This window comes from Leopardus geoffroyi, chromosome B4 (genome assembly GCF_018350155.1).
Source record: "Leopardus geoffroyi isolate Oge1 chromosome B4, O.geoffroyi_Oge1_pat1.0, whole genome shotgun sequence".
In the NCBI taxonomy this organism is placed as follows: Eukaryota; Metazoa; Chordata; class Mammalia; order Carnivora; family Felidae; genus Leopardus; species Leopardus geoffroyi.
In genome coordinates, this window is record NC_059341.1 from 92,515,900 (window position 1) to 92,536,631 (window position 20,732).

Genomic DNA, 20,732 nt, shown 5'->3' on the forward strand with positions numbered 1-20,732 from the left:
AAGGAAATGGGAAAATGAATCTTGTTAAAATGCCCATACTACCCAAAGAAATCTACAGGTTCAAGACAATCCCTATCAAAATACCAATGGCACTTTTTATAGAACTAGAATAATCCTAAAATTTGTATGGAACCACAAAAGATCCCCAATAGCAAAAGCGATATTGAGAAAGAACAAAGCTGAAGGTATCATGCTCCCTTATTTCAAACCCCAGTACAAAGTATGGTAATCAAAACATATGGTACTGGCACAAAAACGGACACATAGATCAACAGAACAGGAGAGTCCAGAAATAAACCCACACTTGTACAGTCATTAATCTTCAACAAAGGAGGCAAGAACATACAATGGGGAAAAGACAGTCTCTTCAATAAGTGGTGCTGGGAAAACTGGACAATAACAAGCAAAAGAATGAAATGAGACCATACGCAAAAATGAATTCAAAATGGACTCAACACTTAAATGTGAGACCAGAAACCATGAAAGCCCTAGAAGAACACATGGGCAGGAAGCTCTTGGATATCATTCTTAGCAATATTTTTCTGGATCTGTCTTCTCAGGCAAGAGAAATAAAAGCAACTGAACAACTGGCGCACACAACACTAAAACGTTTTTGCACTGTGAAGGAATCCATCAACAAAATGAAAAAGCAACCTACTGAGTGGGAGAAAATATGTGCAAATGATATAACCAATAAGAGGTTAATATCCAACATATATAAAGAACTCACATAATACAATATCAAAAAAAATCTAATTTAAAAATGGGCAGAGGACCTGAATAGACATTTTTCCAAAGAAGATATACAGATGACCAACAGATATATGTAAAGATGCTCATCATCATTAATCATGGACATAATGCAAATGAAACCATAATGAGGTATCACCTCACACCTGTCAGAATGACTAGACTAAAAAGGACAAGAAATAACAACTGTCGGCAAGGAGGTGGAGAAAAGAGAGCCCTTGTGCACTGTTAGGAGGAGTGAAAAATGGTGTACTCTATATAGTATGTCTGTCTATCTATCTACCTACCTATCTATACAATGGAATATTACGCAGCTATAAAAGGGGATGAGATTTTGCCATTTGAAGCAACGTGGATGGACCTAGAGTATATCATGCTGCGCAAAATAAGATAGTCACAGAGAGACAAATAGCATGATTTCACTTATATGTGGAATCTGAAAAACAAAACAAACGAATAAAGAGAAACAGATTCACAGATACAGAAAACAATCTGGTGGCTGCCAGAGGGCAGAGGGAAGGGGGTTGGGGGAAAGGGGGAAATAGATGAAGGAGATTAAAAGGTACAAACTTCCAGTTATAAAAGAAATAAGACACAAGGATATAATGTGTAGCACAGGGAAAATAGTTAATATGCAATAACTTTGTGTGGTGACAGATGGTAGATATATGTAGCATGGTGATCACTTCGTAATATACATAAATATTGAATCACTGTGTTGTACACCTGAAACTTAATATGTCAACTAACCTTCAATTTAAAACATTCTTTTTAATTTTAAAATCTCACACTGGAGTAAGGGAGAGAGAGATTTAGAGAGGAGTTGCATTAACAAAGCTATCTAAAACATAGAAAGAACGAACAAGCAAGTGATCGCCCTACTTGGGCGGGTCAAGCAAGGCTTCAGAAGGGAGATGTCTGAGCCAATCACCGATGTGCACCTGGTATACTTCCAGAAAAGAAACGCATTCCTGCTGCAGCAGCAGCAACTAGCACCAATGCCCAGAGATCTGCTGTAACTAGTTCAGTGCGGTATGTGTGCAGAAAAAATGAGGTGACGGTGGAGTAGTTGGCAAGGACAAAGCAATGGAAGGGCATATTAAAGAGTTAATATTCGATCTTGTAAGCAATGAATGGCCACAAACTGATTTGAGTTTTAGAAAACGCATCATGTTGCCATTAGAGAGAGGACGGGAAGAAGGGTGGTAGGGTGATGGTTAGAAGCTCATTGTAACAGTCCAGGCGAGGGGAGGTGAGGGTGTGAACCATGGCAGTAGCAGAGGGGTAAAGAAGAAAGGGCGAATGTTTAAGACTTAGAAACAGAATAAAAAGGAAAGTGTCAGGGATGAGCATCCAGTTTCAAGCTTGGGTTCTTTGAGAAAGGGGATATAGTATCCAGTAGGTTCGGAGAGAAAGGCAATGAGTTCATCCTCTCCGTAACAACAATAGATAAGGTATAAGAAATACTCTTCTTCACCCCTTAATCTGTTACTGGGTACCATTTATGCTTCCATGTATTTTAAAGCACTAATTCTAAAAACCTTAAAAAATACTTCAAGTATTTCAGAGTGAGAAAGCTTAGTAGCAACAGGTAGAATCATTAACAGAGAGATGAGGTAGGAACATTAGAATTGCATTAATGAGGGGCGTGTGGGTGGCTCAGTTGGTTAAGTGTCCCACTTCAGCTCAAGTCAAGATCTCACTGACCTGAGGCTGAGTTCTCAATGACCTGGGGCTGGGTTCGAGCCCTGTGTCAGGCTCTGTGCTGAAAACTCAGAGTCTGGAGCCTGTTTCAGATTCTGTGTCTCCCCCTCTCTCTCTCTCTGCCCCTTCCCTGCTCACACTCTGTCTCTCTCCCTTTCAAAAATAAATAAATATTTAAAAATTAAAAAAAAAAAAGGAATTGCATTGATGAGATAGGACTGTTTGCCTAGAGCGAACACAGGAGATGCAAAACTCTGATCAGACAAGAATCCTGCCAGAAGCAGAGGTGTGACACAGTTACTCATGCATGGGGACAAATCATCTTAGACATCATAAAGCCAAAGAATTTGATTAGGAATGTTTGGGATCAGTGACTGGGTTAAAATAACAGAAAAGGGAAGCACAAGGACAGAATAATGTCACCTGATAAGGGGGCATGGAGTACTTTGGTTTGGATTGATAAAAATAAGTGAGCGAGTCAGGTGATTCTTTCTGGTTTGGTAATAGCAGTGATTGGGTAAATGAAAAAATAGAAGAGGTTAATACAGAAAGAGAGAGAGAGAGAAACCCACTAAATAAGAAAGGATGACAGAAGAGGCACAGGATAACAGAATTGTCAGAGTAAAATATTGGGGTCATAGATAAGGGCAACTTCCTATATATAAAGGCCAATTTTAAACTTAGCAGTGAATAAGACATTTTAAAGGGCAAATCAGAGTAGAGACAGAAACGATGAGCTGCCTCAGTCCGAATATTACAAGAACTCTACCACAGATGAGAGCATTTTATAGCAAAGAGCAGTGAAATCTAGACGCTAAGTGCTGGCCAATGCAATAATGAGCGTTACTGTAAAATGATTATTGCTAAAAGAGAAAAGTAGACTAATTTGGACTTAATTCCCAATATTTGAGGTAAAAATACAAAAAGAAATACAGAGAAAAATGGAAAAAACTTGAATTTAATGAACAGAAAGAATCCTCTGATTCACTGCTGGTAAATAATGGACAAGTGGAAATTGCCAAATCTATTTCTAGAGTCAGTCCCTAATGAACCTATTAAAAACCATTGTGGGCAAGTAATACAAGTACAGAGGCCCAGATGACTCTCTCCCATGTCACTTGTTTATGAAGTCAAACTGTAATAGACACAATTCTGTGGGATGAGAATTTTCAAAAGAGTTTAATTCTGCAAGCTAATTGCATGTAATATTCATGTGTGAGTTTGTTTTAAATATATATTTGCATACACACACGAATACCTCAGTCTATGCATATATGTATGAGACTATATGAAGACTCACAGCCCCAGAAAAAAACATCTGAAAAATTCAACTCTGTCAATTCAGTTTCAGCAGCTGTGTAGCATGAAAAGCGAAGAGCTGTATCCCCAAAGGGACAAGCTTGGGCTTCAAAGGCCAAAAAGAAAACAAGAATTCATGGCACAATGGATTCCTAAAGCAGTATAGATAGGTAAGTGACAGCTTACTTGGGAGAATGGGTATCCCACCTGGTGAGACCGGGAGGGGGACTTGGAGCTCACCTCAACAGGTGTTCATTTTGCACTTACTCTGTGCAAGGCTGTCTGCCAAGTGCATCGGGTTCATAGAGAGTCAGATGAACTCACATTCGTTGGTCCCCTGTACCAGTCTCCTCCCTTCCCCTATATTATCACCACTTATATTTGACGATGTGTTCAATAGATACTCTAGCTAGCAAATATAATCCATGAAGCTACAAATTCAATACAATTTAATCCAGGACCAAAATGGGAAATTACTTTGATTTAAATATTGGTATTTCCAGGCTTTGGTCCCACACTGCTGTTTTATAGTTTAGGCATACGAATTCTTTCCCAATCAAGCCCATAAATGCCTCAATCTTTGGCAACCCCAAGCACAAGGTCAAAACAGCCCTTCAATGTGTAATTAAAGGAAAATCTCTATTACTTGGGAATTTAAAATAATAATATAATAATAATAATAATAATAATAATAATAGGGATAGTCATAATAACAGGCTCCTGGTATTGACTGTCAACTAAAACAACCTTGAGGGGCTTTTAATCTCATGCTATTATTTCAAGTATAAAGCAATAGGGATTATTCTTACCAAGAGACAATAACAAGCTACAAGTTTGGGGTGGTGGCTTTTAATCACTAATGAAATGGCAAAAACTTAACATTTTCCTAATGTTAATCTGCCAGGAAAATGACTAGAAAACAATGTACGAGGCAGCTTTAAAAGCAGAATGTTTGTCCTAGACAAGAGCAGGGAAGGAACAAGACCATTAGACAAAAAACAGTGAGGGCTGCCTGTTAATGAGGCGTATGTAAAAATTTTCCTAGCTGATTGGCTGACATTTTTCTTGCCAATGATGCTAATATTCACCTTGCAAAGTGAAGTCATTTTACAACATCAGAACAGAGAATTAACTCTGAAACATCCAAGATTTTTCATACTACCGAACAATCTATCGTTTATCTATTTCTTTTGTTTTACACTTATTTATTTTTGAGAGACAGAGAGAGACAGAGCACAAGTGGGGGAGGGGCAGAGATAGAAGGAGACACAGAATCCGAAGCAGGCTCCAGGCTCTGAGCTGTCAGCACAGAGCCTGACGCGGGGCTCAAACTCACAAACTGTGAGATCATGACCTGAGCCAAAGTCGGATGCTTAACCGACTGAGCCACCCAGGCGCCCCTGAACAATGTATTGTTTAAATGGAAACATACTGACCTATTATGTGCCAAACTTGATAGAACAAGAGTCCCGAAACCCTCTAACTGGTCCTTTGGGCTGCCTGAGAGGTATTACAGGGTAGGGGTTGTATCAGTTTCTGGTCCTCCAGTGCCTGATCAAAACCCTAATGTCAAATGTGAACAGACAAGCCCAATGAGTCTTTTAAAATTTTAACTGGCTGGTTGTTCAGTTACTTTTTTCTAACTAGCTAAAATACATATTTTTTAATCTTTTTAAAATTCGAATGAGTTGCCAGGTAAAATATAGGACGGCCATTTAAATTTTAATATCAGACAGCAATGAATATTTTTTTCAGTATATCTCAACACTGCATGGGATATACTTGCATTTAAAAAAGTATTTGCTGCTCTTCTGAAATTCAAGTTTAACTGAGCATCCTGTATTTTATTTGTAAAATCTGTTACAGATGAGCTTGCAATGATATAAGGGAAATCATCAGGGTAGGAGGCAAAAAGGAACCAAAACCAAAGATCTGAATGATTGACATACAGTAGATGTTTCCCATGTTTTTGTTCCTTCCTCCTTTCCTCTTTCCTATCTATTTTTGCTCCTCTGCTAGGTGTTAAAGGAATACCAAGAGGTTTATTTTCCTGTCCTCAGTGAGCATCAACCAAAAGCAAAGTCATATAAGAAAATATGGCATATGCTCATGCCAAAGAGGAAACTAGGAGCAACTTCCTACAGAAATAGAGAGTAAATTAGCTACATGCGTGTTCTTTTTTAAAAATGTTATTTATTTTGAAAGAGAAACAAAGAAACAGAGAGCACAAGCAGGGGAGGGGCAGAGAGAGAGAATCCCAAGCAAGCTCTGTGCCGTCAGTGGAGAGCCCAGTGTGGGGCTCGATCCCATGCACCATGAGATCATGACTTCAGCTGAAATCAAGAGCCAGACATTTGGGGCACCTGGGTGGCTCAGTCAGTTAAGTGTCCAACTTTGGCTCAGGTCATGATCTCATAGTTTGTGGGTTCTAGTCCCACATCGGGCTCTGTGCTGACAGCTCAGAGCCTGGAGCCTGCTTCAGATTCTGTGTCTCCCTCTCTCTCTGCCCCTCCCTTGCTCATTCTCTCTCTCTCTCTCTCTCTCTCTCTCTCTCTCTCTCTCTCTCTCTGTCTCTCTCTCTCTCTCTCAAAAATAAATAAACATTAAAAAATTTAAAAAAAAAAAAAGAGCCAGACATTTAACAGACTGAGCCACCCAGGTACCCCAGGACCAAAATCTTCTATAATCTACATAGATTATTTTTTCCAAAGTAAGATCAACAATGATTTCTCTAATGTTGTGCCTATGCTATGCCACTCCGAACATGGAGTTTAACTTCAAATGCTTTGATATTAGTCCACTCATTGTGAAGAGGCATATTTTAAACATTCTTTTCCTAACAATGAAAATACGTGCACACTACAGAAAAAGAAACTTTAAATACATCTCACGCCCATTAGAATGGCTACTATATATTTTAAAAAAGAAGAAGAAGAACAAAGATGGCAACTGTTGTTCAGGATGCAGAGAAACTGGGAACCCTTTTGCACTGTTAATGGGAATGTAAAATGATGCAGCCAGGATGGAAGACAATACGGTGGTTCCTCAAAAAAATTAAAAATAGAATTACCACATGACCCAGCAATTCCATTCTGGGCATATGTCCAAAATAATTGAAAACGGGATCTTCAAGAGATACCTGTACACTCATGTTCACAGCAGCATTATTTACAATAGCCAAAAGATGGAAGCAACCTGTGTCCCCCAATAGATGAATGGATAAGCAAAATGCGGTACCTACATACAATGGAATATTATTTGGCCATGAAGTAAAGGAAATTCTGAGCTGTATTACAACATGGATGAACCCTGAGGATGTTATATTAAGCGAAATAAGCCAGTCACAAAAACCCAAATACCGGGTGATTCCACTTATATGAGGTACTGAGAGAAGTTAAATTATAGAGACAGAAAAGAGACTAGAGTCCATGGCATGGACTAGAGGGGGAAGGTGGGGATGGACAGTTATTGTTTAATGGGTGTAGAATTTCAGTTTTGCAAGATGAAAAGAATTCTGGAGAGGGTTGCACAACAATGTGAATGTACTTAACACTACTAAACTGTATACTTGAAAAAGGTTCATACAGCAAAATGTACATTTTGTATATTTTATCATAATCAAAAATAAATCCATGATAAAAATGTTTAAGGATAAATACAGGAATATTTCACGATATATTCTTTCTTGCATTAATTTTTAGGTTCCACTTCTCTCTTTTTAAAATCTCTTTTGAAAAGGATATATCCTTTAAAAAGGATAAGTTCTGTCGCCCCAACATAACTCTAATTTCCACAGGATCATGGGCTGGATCCCATGATTTTGGGTACACAGCAGACTTATAATCATCTTCAGTAGTTAACTGAAATGAAATTAACATAATAATGTTTGGCTAATCTTCTTTTGAGCCTCAAACATTAATACTCTCTACATGAGCTGAGCATGATCAGCAGGCAAAGGAGAAACTCTATCCTGCAGGAACATCTATTCTAAAAGACAGAAAAGCCTGAACAAAAGGAACTCTATTTAATTCTCTTAATGAAGTACCCAGAGGACTACGGGCACTTCATAAACCCCCCACCTCCAAGGCCTTCAAGGGCTGAATGATTCAGTATCCAGATACTCCACACCTTTGCTCCTACTCCCCCCACCCCATACAAATCATCTGCTCTTGTTAAGCTGGACTATTCATTGTTCAAATTTGCAACACTGCTTCTGAACCTTTGTTCACACTAGTTATTTCTCCTGCTTAGTATTCTTTTACCGCAGTCCAACAATGCCGACATCTCAGTCCCTGTAGGAAGAGATTCCTCATGAATAGCCTTTGGCAACTGCCATCTTTGCTGTTGGTGCTACCATCTGTAATTCTCACTTGCTGGGATTTTTTAAAAGTCTATTACGCATGTATTATCCTTTCTCAATGAGATCTAGTCACCAGTTCGAAACTGTATATCTGCTTGTCTCCTTGACTTTTCCACTTGAACATCTCAAAGTTACCCCAATATCAAAATGCCCCAAACTGAACTCAAGACTATCCCACAATCAGAGCCTTTTCCAGTCTTGATGAATGGCCCCTACTACACAAGCCAGAAATCTATGACTCATCTTCATTGCCTTCTCTCCTCCCATCCTCCACATGCACCTATCTCAGAATTCTGTTAATGTTATCCCTTAAATATCTCTGCATTCACTAGCTTCTTGCTGCCTCTACCACTGACCTAGACTAGCACAGATGTAATGGGTTTGATTGTTATTTAGGAATGATAAGGCCAACAGATCAGAAGACAATGCCATTGAAAAGGCAGTTTATTCTACTCACAATTCCTAAGGGAGGAAGTGCGTGTCACAGCGGGGGGGTGGGGGGGTGCATCCCTGGATTCACAGGGGTCTGTGAGGAGGCAGAGAGGCAGGGAGGAACTGTGGGCAAGAATCTTTATTGAGGTCTTCATGGGAAGGAATGGGCAAGGCTGGGTAAACCAGTTTAGGATTGGCTGGTTTGAATAATTTCAGTGGGCTCTGGGGAATAGGGGTTGTCCCTAGTTGTCTGCTATCTGGCCCTGGTTCGTGCAGGTGAATAGTGGCCCAGCCTGTGAAAGCCCAATAAAGGAGATGGTTGGTGATGAGGACTTAGTCAGCTATTCCAGAAGAGGAAATGACTGGCCTCCAGCCAAGGCCTCAAAACAGAGTCAAGACAGTATTTAAATAACTGTATTACAAGCATCTCACCTGGGCTGGGTTTTTTTTTTTTTCTTTCTTTCTTTCTTTCTTTTTTTTAAAACCCATTCTTTTTTTTTTTTAATGTTTATTCATTTTTTGAGAAAGAGATACAGCATGAGTGGGGGAGGGGCAAAGAGAGAAAGACACAGAATCCGAAGCAGGCTTCAGGCTCTGAGCTGTCAGCACAGAGCCCGGTGCGGGGCTCAAACCCACAAATCATGAGATCATGATGTGAGCTGAAGTCAGACGCTCAACCCACCAAGCCAGCCAGGTGCCCCATCACCTGGGCTGTTTATTTCAGTAGCTTCATAATGGTCTCTGTCAGTCACGATCTTCTACCTGTAACTCCTTCTCTCTCTCTCCTAGAAGCCTTCAGTTTTCCTATTTCCTTAGAATGAAGACAGAATTTGCTAATATAGCTTCTGAACCCCTGAATACTCTGGTCCCTGTTTATTTCTCAGGTTCAGTTGCACTTTGCTTCCTGTAACTATATATTCATTCTTGTCTACTTGTATATATAATCTGTCATTTGTTCCACAAAAAGGTACTTCTCTCTCTCTCCTAGAAGCCTTCAGTTTTCCTATTTCCTTAGAATGAAGACAGAATTTGCTAATATAGCTTCTGAACCCCTGAATACTCTGGTCCCTGTTTATTTCTCAGGTTCAGTTGCACTTTGCTTCCTGTAACTATATATTCATTCTTGTCTACTTGTATATATAATCTGTCATTTGTTCCACAAAAAGGTACTTCCTGCTGAAAATATATCAGTTGCAAGAATTCTGATGGACATCTTAAATTAAAACCATTTACAGGATTTATCTTTATTTGGCAAATTATGTAATGTTATTTAACTTTGATTAATCAGATGGTGCTATCCATTATACGTATTTATCTGCACCATTAATATAAACCCTGAAGTTAAAAGGGCTGAATTTATTTCCACATAAAGAGTAGCTTTCAGATAGACATCTTAAATCTGGTTGTTGAGTCTTCCAATGAAAATGTTCTATTCAGACAATCCTTGTTTCAGGGAACTTTATGAGCTAACATAGCCACAAATTTTGCTTTAGAATGTGCCCGACAATTCCATCAGACTCATAAACATCCTCAAGATCTAATGGTAACATGTTAAAAACTCATTTAGAAAATCATTTCAAGATGAAATTTTTCCTACCGCATTTAGATTGCAGAAATAGAATATGAGAATGTGTTTTAATTTCTTTTTTAATGATGCATTATCATCATTTTAAATAAAAAATGTTTTTGAGGTAGCAAGTAAGTTTATTTGATCCTCGGATTTGTCATAATTTCCCTGACTTGAATTTTTTTTAAGTTTATTTCTTTTGAGAGAGAGAGAGAGTGTGTGTGTGTAAGCAAGCAGGGGAGGGGCAGAGAGACAGGCGGAATCCCAAGCAGGCTCCACACTGTCAAGTGCTGAACCAAATGCGGGGCTCAAACTCCCCAACTGTGAGATCATGACCTGAGCAGAAATCAAGAGTCGGACACGCTTAACTGAGCTACCCAGGCACCACCCCCAACTTGAAACTGTTTCTTCATTTTGTAGGTGGCGCATCAGACATAAGTGATTTGACCTCCCTCCTCTCTCTCCTAACACGAATCTGTGTTCAGCTATTTCCCTAGAACTTACTGAGCACTTTCTATATGGCAGACACTACAGCAGGCCCTAAGGATCAAATGGTAGACAGGACAGAAGATAGTCCTGTCACTGGGAAGCTCACAGTCCGAAGAAGTAACCAGTCATTAGGCAGTCATAACCCAGCATGTGACCTACCCTGTGGGAGATGAGGGTGGGGTGCTATAAAAGCATGTAGGAAAAGGAATAACCTGAACCCACGGATCGCAGAACGCTTTCTGGAGGAAGCGGCATCTAAACTACAGCATAAAACAATCAGCCAGAGGGACATTCCAGTGAAATTTCAATTTAAATAGAAAGAGCACTGACTGAAAGTCTAACTATATGTATTCTGGCTATACCCAATTCCTTCACTAACCTCTGTCATCCTGAGGAAGTCACCTCGACTTCCAAGGCCTCGCCCCAAATCTATAAACTAGGGGATGGCACTTGATAAATTCCTTCCAGGTCGGGATTCTCGTTATCGGTGTCTGAGCCTTCCTAGTCTGGGTCTCCATTATCTCTTGTCTCTTGCCCACCTAGCTCCCCTCAACGCCAATCCATCCTGCACACTGTCACCAGATTTAGCTTGCTAAAGCACTGCTTTATGCCAGTTCTCTGCCTCCCTGGTATTAGTGGCCCTCAAGATAACATCTCATCTCACCTCCGTTACCAGTCCCACCTTATCTTCCCAGGATGAGCCCTCCACCCTGAGCAGGTTACAATGCATACCCGACGCTGGGATCCCTCTTAGCTGCTCCTCCCTGCTAAAGAACCCTTGGCCTCCTCTCTGCTCTGATCATTTCTTCTATGGCCCAGGAAGCTCGTATGGCCCTGGAAGCTCACTTTCTAGCCTTCTCTGTGAAACCTCCCCAGGTCACTCCAGCCTTCCCTGTCTCCTCTCTCTCTGAACATTTACCACGCCACTTATCTGAAATCCCCTTTTGATTACCCAACACTGCAATCTGTGTTATTTTTATTTACCTAATGATACTGTGAAATTTTTTAGCTCTTAAATCCTTTTATTTATCTCCCCTCCTTACCTCCTTCTGTGGTAGTATTAAGCCCATACTACGTACTCAATTGAATAAAAAAAAAAAAGAGAGAGAGAGACATAGATTTTTACCTACTTCCCAAAAGGCACGTGTGCTAGTCCTAGAATAAGAAAGAAAACATTCCTACCTCTTCAGTCTACCTCTCTCATTCCTTTCCAAGGACCAGACATCGTTCAGCTAGCAGACACAGCCCAGTGGAAAAAGCACTGGACTGGAAGCCCAGAATTCCGAGCTCAGTTTGTGGCTCAGCTGGTCTCCCGCTGGCTAACTCTAACCTCATTTTTCAGTCTCTCTGTGCCACAGTTTTCTCACCTACAAAATGGAGGAGATTGGTCCAGATAGTATTTAAAGTCCCTTTTCAGTCTCAGATTTGTGGGGACACACAGATAAGCAGAGGGGTACCTGGTTACACAGGGAGGCACTCCTCAATGTAAGGGAGTCTGAGACAAGAGAGGAGATGAATTAGATTACAAATTCAATTTAAAAAAAAAAAGCACGTAAAACCGTTGTGCGGGTGAGGCAACAGCCTATCGTCTGAACACTTCATCTCTCTAGGGAGACAGCTCACAACACCAGTCAACCATCAAGCAATTCAAACTTTCATTCTTTCTTAGAGCCTTACAAACACAGAGCTGGGGTCTTGAGGTGGCTGGACACTTTTCAAGCCCTTGGAATGGCTCTATCAAATGATGAAACTGTATTATAAGACTTAGGGAACTATCACCCGACTGTATTTGCAGAGTGCAAAGGTTTTATTTTGTTTTGGTTGTTGTTCTTGTTTGCTCGTGTTTTAATGCTTTGTGAGAATGGATTTCAAACTTTCTATCTTGGAATCATTGATCTGGATGCAACATTAGCCTGGAGCAGGAAAGGGACGCAATAAAAACGAACCCAACATTTCAGAGACATCTCAGGAACACCTGGACATGCCTCATGGATGCCTAAGACATCAGTGATACTCCCACAAGAGTTACCTGCATGGAGGTAACAGGCAAAGAAATTCAGGGCACATTTTCTCAAAAGTACTTATTATTTCTGTTACAAAAATTATACAGATATATTTGTTTATTATTTTCAGAAAGGTAGCACCCAGCATGTAACCAAATACATTCCTTCCTTCCCCTTCTTCCTTCCTTTTCTTCCTCTATTTTTGTTTAGCACTCTTTTTATTAATGAGGAAAGGGAAATGTGACCTCTCTCTTGGAGATGTCTCTCCTTTTAGACTTACTGGCTTTTTAATTCCTCTCCCTGGCTTATTTAACATCTCTGAGCCTTGATTTATTCAGCAATTAATAATGTAGGCAAGGTATCTTAGCAGGATAGGATCTTTTATTGATTTATTTATTCATACTGACCTCATTCCAAAAGCAATTTAAAGAGAATACTTGGCAAATAGTAGGTGCTGAATAAATGTTAGTTTTCTTCTCTTTTCTCTATTTAAATTACCCCTGGTTTTCTTGAGAGGGAAGGATTAACTGAAAATCAAGAGGAGTTTAGGAATAGAGGCTATGGACGTAAAATATTAGTAAGTGATAATGGCCAATCTTTTTTAAAAAGCTTCCGCATCTGAAAGAATGACACTCTTTCACAAGACACAGGACATCTAGAAGTGGAAACAGGAGGCTATCCAAGGAAAGCAGGGACAAAGGCAAGCGTCTGTCTACGATAAAAGAAGTTATAGGCGGGAGGATGTTTTTGTGACTAGAGCAGGTGTTCCTCTGAGAGCTCAGCAGCCCAAAGCCAAAATACAGGGTTTTATTATAATTACATTTGAAATTTATACAGCCTTTGTACACTGAAAACACCAACCAACTCTTCATCATGCCGGCTTCACAGCCGTCCTGAAAGATTTTACCAGCTGGGCCTTTCCAGAAGTGACTATGATGCACTGGAAATCAAGTGACTATGAAGCTGAAGTTGGTATGCTGGGTAAAGCACACCAACTTCACCTCTCTGGACTCGCTTTCTCTATCTATAATATGGGCTAGCTGAAATCCCCTTCCATTTCTAAAATCCCACAGTTCTATCTTCCCAGCCATGGAAAGTGGTAACTTCACCAAACCTCCCATAGTACCCAGCTGAGCAAGGTGTTGTGTCCTCCCCCTTTGTTCTCTGAATTTTATGTCTCCTTATAAAGTTTTTCACATTAAACAAGCCAAGTGTTAGAAGACTGAGCATTCTTTCTCCAATCCCTAATCATTTGCAATTTTAGGTTAGCTCTGTCATTACAGATACATACATTCATAATCGCAAAACTTTATCAAAAACCTACCTAGCATGCCAGTTCACATCATTAACAATTCTGACTTTGCCACAATCAGTATTCCTTCTCCTCATCACGTCATCATGAATTAAAGTCATAATCTATAAACAGAGCGTGTACAATTTCAAATAAAAACTCAATTGCACTTAACGTCTTCTGTAAATAGAGCCAGTAAATTCAGGAGAGAAGGACTGGGTCAAGACTGTGAAAAGGGCTGTTGGTGCAGACACAAATTCATTCTCCCATTTTTGGACACCTTCCTGTACCTACTTTAGTCATGAAAGTTATATCTTACATTAGCCATGCCAGGGAATTTCTCTTTCAAAAGTGATTTGATGCCTTCCCCAAATTGAATATGATTTGCCTTAAATCAGTAAGATTTACCCACTGTGATAAGTTAGCAGTCCTCCCAGGCAGGTAAATTGAGGTCAAATAAAAAGAAACATGGGGTGCCTGGGTAGCTCAGTTGTTTAAGTGTCCAACCTTGACCTCAACTCAGGTCATGATCTCACAGTTCACAGGATCAAGCCCCACGTTGGGCCTTTTGCACTGACAGCACGGAGCCTGCTTTGGATTCTCTCTCTCCCTCACCCTCTGCCCCTTCCCTGCTTGCTTGCTCTCTCTCTCTCTCTCAAAATAAATAAATAAACTTAAAATAAAAAAGAAATGTCAGTTAGAATGAGATCACAGCAGAAAATCACCTCTTAGTACCCCCTGAGTTCAGTTGTGATTTTTAATCAGCCCAAACAATAAACAAAAAATGCTTATACATACAGATAAACATAACATAGTACACATGTAGTATCATATCTTTTAAAATAAACTTAGGGGCGCCTGGGTGGCTCGGTCGGTTAAGCGTCCGACTTCGGCTCAGGTCATGATCTCACGGTCCGTGAGTTCGAGCCCCGCGTCGGGCTCTGTGCTGACAGCTCAGAGCCTGGAGCCTGTTTCACATTCTGTGTCTCCCTCTCTCTCTGTCCCTCCCCTGTTCATGCTCTGTCTTTCTCTGTCTCAGAAATAAATAAACGTTAAAAAAAATTTTTTTTTAAATAAAATAAACTTAGATTTTTTTCAAATCAGTATAAATTTATATAAATTTTATGAATGTATATTTTGATAAATAAAATGTATCTTCCAAATACCAATTAAATAGAGATATCAGCTCTAATGATTTTGAAACGTTTACTTGCTACATTATTAATGGGAAATATGGGCCAATTCCCATGTATTTCAACTAATGCCAAAAGGTATAAAATGATTCCATTTATAATTCAAAGCCTGGAGTCACTGCAAGTGAAACAGTTTTACTGTTAAATATTGCAAATCATTAGTGCTATCAGCATATATGTCTTTGGAGAATAGCCTCATATCCTAACACAGACGAACCTCCATTTATTGCAAGCATAAGAGTAAGTAAAACATGCCACACTAGCAGAACGCATCTTAACCCTCCAAGGATACTACCCTCCTTGTTAAAGTTTCCCTTGATAAATATGAAAAGTAACAGACAACTAAGACGCTATTAGCTTAGAGTTCATGTCTCAAGGATCAAACGTGGGGGGGCTTTTTCTTCTGATTTGGAGAAATCTCAAAGTAAGCATGAAAGAGTTCTTTATATGAATACCAGGAAAGGAGATTTTAAATTTTTTTATGTTTTTTTCATTTATTTTTGAGAGAGAGAGAGAGAGAGAGAGAGAGAAAGAGACAGTGCAAGCAGGGGAGGGACAGAGAGAGAGGGAGACACAGAATCTGAAGGCAGGCTCCAGGCTCTGAGCTAGCTGTCAGCACAGAACCCGATGCGGGGCTTGAACTCACGAACTGTGAGATCACGACCTGAGCCAAAGTTGGAGGCTTAACCGACTGAGCCACCCAGGCGCCCCTGGAAAAGAAGATTTTAAATCTTACAGGTTGCTGTGGAGCTCATGTACATTGAAGATACTCAAATACTTCAGTAAATATCCCCATATCTTTCTGATGGAGGCAAGTTGTGATTTGTTCCGTTTTGTTTTGTTTTTTCCTTAACACTTTATCATTACCTGTCAGCAGCCAGTGATGCATTTGATATTTGGCTTCATTCCTAGACCACACATAGAAGCCGTCCCCAAAATGAATTATCGAGTAACTGACAGTGCGAACTGTTTGAGCTTCAATTTTGAAATTTATCTTTTTTTTTTTCTTTTTTCCTCCTTATATAATCAAGAGCTCAAGTATCTGGGGAAGCCATTTTAACAACTCTGCTCTTAAGTAATAATTAAAGCTGCTGCCACACAGAGGTTTTATGTCTTTATAAATGTCAGCCCAATTCTAACAAATCCGAGTTTCTTTCGGCAGCTCTAACACCACATCTTGGAAGAAGTAAACTTCTGAAACGTCTTTTTGCCATCCAGACATTCATAAATCACGGGCCACAGTTAAGACCGAAGTGCATACCTTTCCCTGATACCTGAGCCCACAGTGACCGGCGGGCATTCTAGCAGCAGAACTCTGCCCGAATCACTGACGCTGACGGCAGACAAGATGCTGAAAAGACAGAAGTATCTGCAGTTTGATTACTTTAATTCTGTAAGAATATAATTTGAGAATTCATGAATATGATCGGTTCCTGTCATTAGAGGGTTTAAGTGTATTTATTTTGAATTTTTTTTTCAACGTTTATTCATTTTTGGGACAGAGAGAGACAGAGCATGATTGGGGGAGGGGCAGAGAGAGAGGGAGACACAGAATCGGAAACAGGCTCCAGGCTCTGAGCCATCAGCCCAGAGCCCGATGCGGGGCTCGAACTCACGGACCGCGAGATCGTGACCTGGCTGAAGTCGGACGCTTAACCGACTGCGCCACCCAGGCGCCCCTAAGTTTATTTATTTTGAGAGAGAGAGAGAGAGTGCGAGTGTGCATCAGTAGGGCAGGGGCAGAGAGGGAGAGAAGAATCCAGAGCAGGCTCCTCACCGCCAGCATGGAGCCTGACGTGGGGTTCAAACTCACGGACCGTGAGATCATGACCTGAGTGGAAACCAAGAGTCGGACACCTAACCGACCGAGCAACCCAGGTGATCCTAGAGTGGTTTGTTGTTGTTGTTGTTGTTGTTTTTTAATACACTTACAAATGTATCTCTTTTTTTCTAAATAGACACTAAAAATAAGTTATTTGGGGGGTTCACAAAATCACTAAAATATGTCTTGCTCTGCTAGGAATAATAATAATGGGTCTTTTGGGGTTGACAGGCATGGGGGACAAATAAGGTGAGACAGAATCCAGGAAACAGAGATTTCTTGAGCACTTGCTGTAGGTCAGATGTTGTACCTTGGGAATATAAATATAAATAAGATACAAGTTGCACCCTTCATGTGCCATCTTGTGAGGGAACAGATAAGCAGATCGTATTGAAATGAAAAAGTGTCACAAGATAAACAGCACAGAAGAGAGACACTCATTCTGGACAGGTGGGGCAAGGGGTGGCCAGGAAAGACCTCCTAGGGAGGAAAGGAAGTGCACGACACAACAAGCAAAACCATAATGGTCAGAGGAAAGCAGAGAAGTTTAGGGTGACTGGTCATAACATGTGGAGATGAGAATGATGGGAAATGGGTTTGGAAACAAGCCAGTTCATGGGGGAGAGGGGGGAGCCTTGAATGACTCAGCAGGGAGCCTTGATCTGATCCCGGGAGCACTGGGAACCACTGATAAATTTGAAACAGACAAATTCAGATTAACATTTTATACTGGTTATTCTCGGAGTGACGTGAAGGAGGGCTTTGGGGGAACCAGCATTTAGGAAGCAGCTATGCCCCACCAGGTTCTTTACTTTTAGTATCACTGAATCCTCACAAGAATCCTAGACATCATTATCTCCATTTCACAGCAGAGGACGGGAGACCAAGAGAAGTTAAATGCTTTGGCAAGATCACGCAGGCGGTAAGTGGTAAGACTGGAATTAAAATGCTGCCCGATACGCAATCCCCAGTTTTCCCAACGACATCAACATGTTGCACAAAATACAAAAGGAAGCAGGAACAATCTCGGTGCAGCCTAAGCATAAATACAGGGTACTGTTACAAGTTAAAACAGAAGTTATAGTGTTGATGCGAGAGGGGAATCTGTGAAATGAGCCCCGGGACAGGAACGTTACTATCCATACTACCCAATAAGGCAGATAACGGAGAAACTCCCAAATGCTTTCACTATGGACTTCGTTTCCCATGATCCTCCCTCCCTCCCTCCCTCCCTCCCTCCCTCCCTTCCTTCCTTCCTTCCTTCCTTCCTTCCTTCCTTCCTTCCTTCCTTTCAAATCTACACCTTTATTTATTTACTTTTCAGTTAGTTTAAACCCCTGAGGGATACAGCATCACACGGATTCTGCGGCCAATGGCTTTAGCAGGAAGGTTGCTTTGGAATTTGTTTGGCATGAACCATGCCACTGTTTCCATGAGCACAAGTTACTTTTTCCCAGAGTACTCTGGTTTTGTTCGGTTTGCCACCAGGAGTCACTGTGTTGTTCTTTGCTTTGTACATATGAGCACATCTTTTGCCTAGATAGAATTCAGTTTCATCTCGAGCATAAACTCCTTCAATTTTAAAAAGAGCTGTGTGCTCCCTCTGGCTCCAGAGACCCTGCTTATAGCCAGCAAAAATGGCTCCGAACCACACCCTCCCAGACATCTTTGTCATTTTAGGAGTCCTGTTCCTAGTAGGCCCCACTTATTTGGACCCAAAGTTCAGCAGCAGCAGCTCCCCTCCCCCATGGCACTTTATTCTGAGAAATTACTTATTCTTAAAACACAGTGTCAACCTTTGTCAACATCATCCCTATTTGAAGTGATGTCTTCTGTCTATTCTTCCTCTCCCATCTGCTTTTTTTTGGGGGGGGGGTGTTGAGGGCAGAAGGGGGATCTGGGGAGAAACTACATTGGCAACAAATATCCCAAACTATGTTACTACATCATTAAGGCTGAGTCGGAGACATTAGGTTTTACCAGCTCCTACTGCACACGTAAGATGCGTTATTAACTGGTCAGGTGTCATAAGTCACTTTCAAGTCATCTCTAGCTTCTGGAAATGAAACTGCTCTCTAAGCAAACTGATTTAAAAACACATCCTTAAGAGCGTTAGTTACATCTGGAATCAGGCAGGGAGCAAATACACATCTCTGCATTGTTTGTTTGTTCTGTGCCTGTGTTGACACTTCGGGGATTCAATATCCCCACTTTATAGGTGAGAAAACTAAGGGTCATGAAGAGAAATGAGAACTGCACTCCCATGGCGTTTGTGAATGTCGGACTTGGGGTCTTTGTTTTTTTTTTTTTAATTTTTTTAACGTTTATTTATTTTTGAGACAGAGAGAGACAGAGCATGAACAGGGGAGGGGCAGAGAGAGAGGGAGACACAGAATCTGAAACGGGCTCCAGGCTCTGAGCTGTCAGCACAGAGCCTGACGCGGGGCTCGAACTCACGGACCGTGAGATCATGACCTGAGCCGAAGTCGGATGCTTAACCGACTGAGCCACCCAGGTGCCCTGGACTTGGGGTCTTTGAATCCAAGTCTGTTGACTCATATCATTTACTACTTTAACTTCATGCTTCGGAAAGAAAAATTAATAATATATTTTCACAGGTCAATGCACTTAGAGAAACCAGCAGGAAATTAGAGGAAGAAGCAATCACTGTCACATACTTCTAAAAGAATATTCTAGATTATATTCCAAAACCAGAAGAAAGGAAGCCTGTTGTTCTCATTTTCCCAATACTAACTATAAATACATAAATAACACAGTGTGGGGAAGACATGGGCAGAACTATCTAGAATCTGCTACAGAGTGGGTCCTGGGGAACAGTAGCTCCATAAAACCCTCCTTTGTTGTTCCAATAGTCTGAGAAACACTAAATATTTTATTCTCTTCATGCAGATTCTTGATGTACTCTGGCACAAAAGGGTAGGTTTTGCAATGTAAAGGAGGCTGTTTAACTTTATTTAGCTCAGAGTGTCTCAAAATAATGAAAGCGAAACAATACCATGTTTGAATCTCAGTGATTGGAGGTATCAGCAAGTTTTAAAACATTGCTAGATTCAACTCCATCAGAATACTTAAGCCACAAGCCACAAACAAAGCTTAAGCCAAAAGCCACAAACAAAGGTTTCATATGATTTCCATTTAATATCATTTTTCACCTAAAAATAACAATGACTGCTTACTATGCGCTAGGTGTTCTGCTAGGCCAGTGGTCACAAGGCAGCTGAAACCAGCATGTCAATCACAACGAACCTGTCTGGTAAGTAGCAGCTTCAAGTGTGGCATTCAGAAGTACTAGGGAGCTAGGCCTAGTCTCCGAGAGAGAAAAAGTGCCATGATTGATTTGCAGGATCTGTCACAGACGCGGGAACTGAAGACTGAAGGCACACGTACCTCACATTTTTCATACATGAACTAGGCACTGAAGATACATAAATGAATGAAATGTGGTTCCTGATTTCAAGGGGCTCATCTGGGGGTGGGAGGAGGGCGAGGCTCATATAATTTCAACATCGTGAGACAAGAGCAAAAACAGGAGGCCCTAACAGAAAGAGGAGACAAACAGTGATCAGAGGAGCTAGCTTCAAAGATCAGAGGGTACTCGACTGGAGTCTTGAAGGACACGCCCGAGTTCATCACGTGTGCAGAGAGGTGGCATTACAGGTTAATAGCACAGCATGCTCAGGGGGCTGTCACTAACAAAGCTTGGCTGGAGCAGGGAAGTATGGAAAAGACACTTATCACCTTTTCTTTGATTATATTTTCCGGGGCAACACTCCCAACAATCTTCATTATGTTTTTTGTTTG

At 40.8% G+C, this 20,732-nt stretch overlaps 1 protein-coding gene and 1 pseudogene across 2 annotated transcripts in view; both read right to left on the reverse strand.

Annotated features, from left to right (window-relative positions):
- The window catches only part of GRIP1 (glutamate receptor interacting protein 1), a 691,488-nt gene that overhangs the window by 442,141 nt on the left and 228,615 nt on the right, over window positions 1-20,732 (reverse strand). The gene's annotated exons all lie outside the window — the stretch shown is intronic.
- LOC123592196 lies at window positions 18,203-19,258 on the reverse strand (annotated as a pseudogene).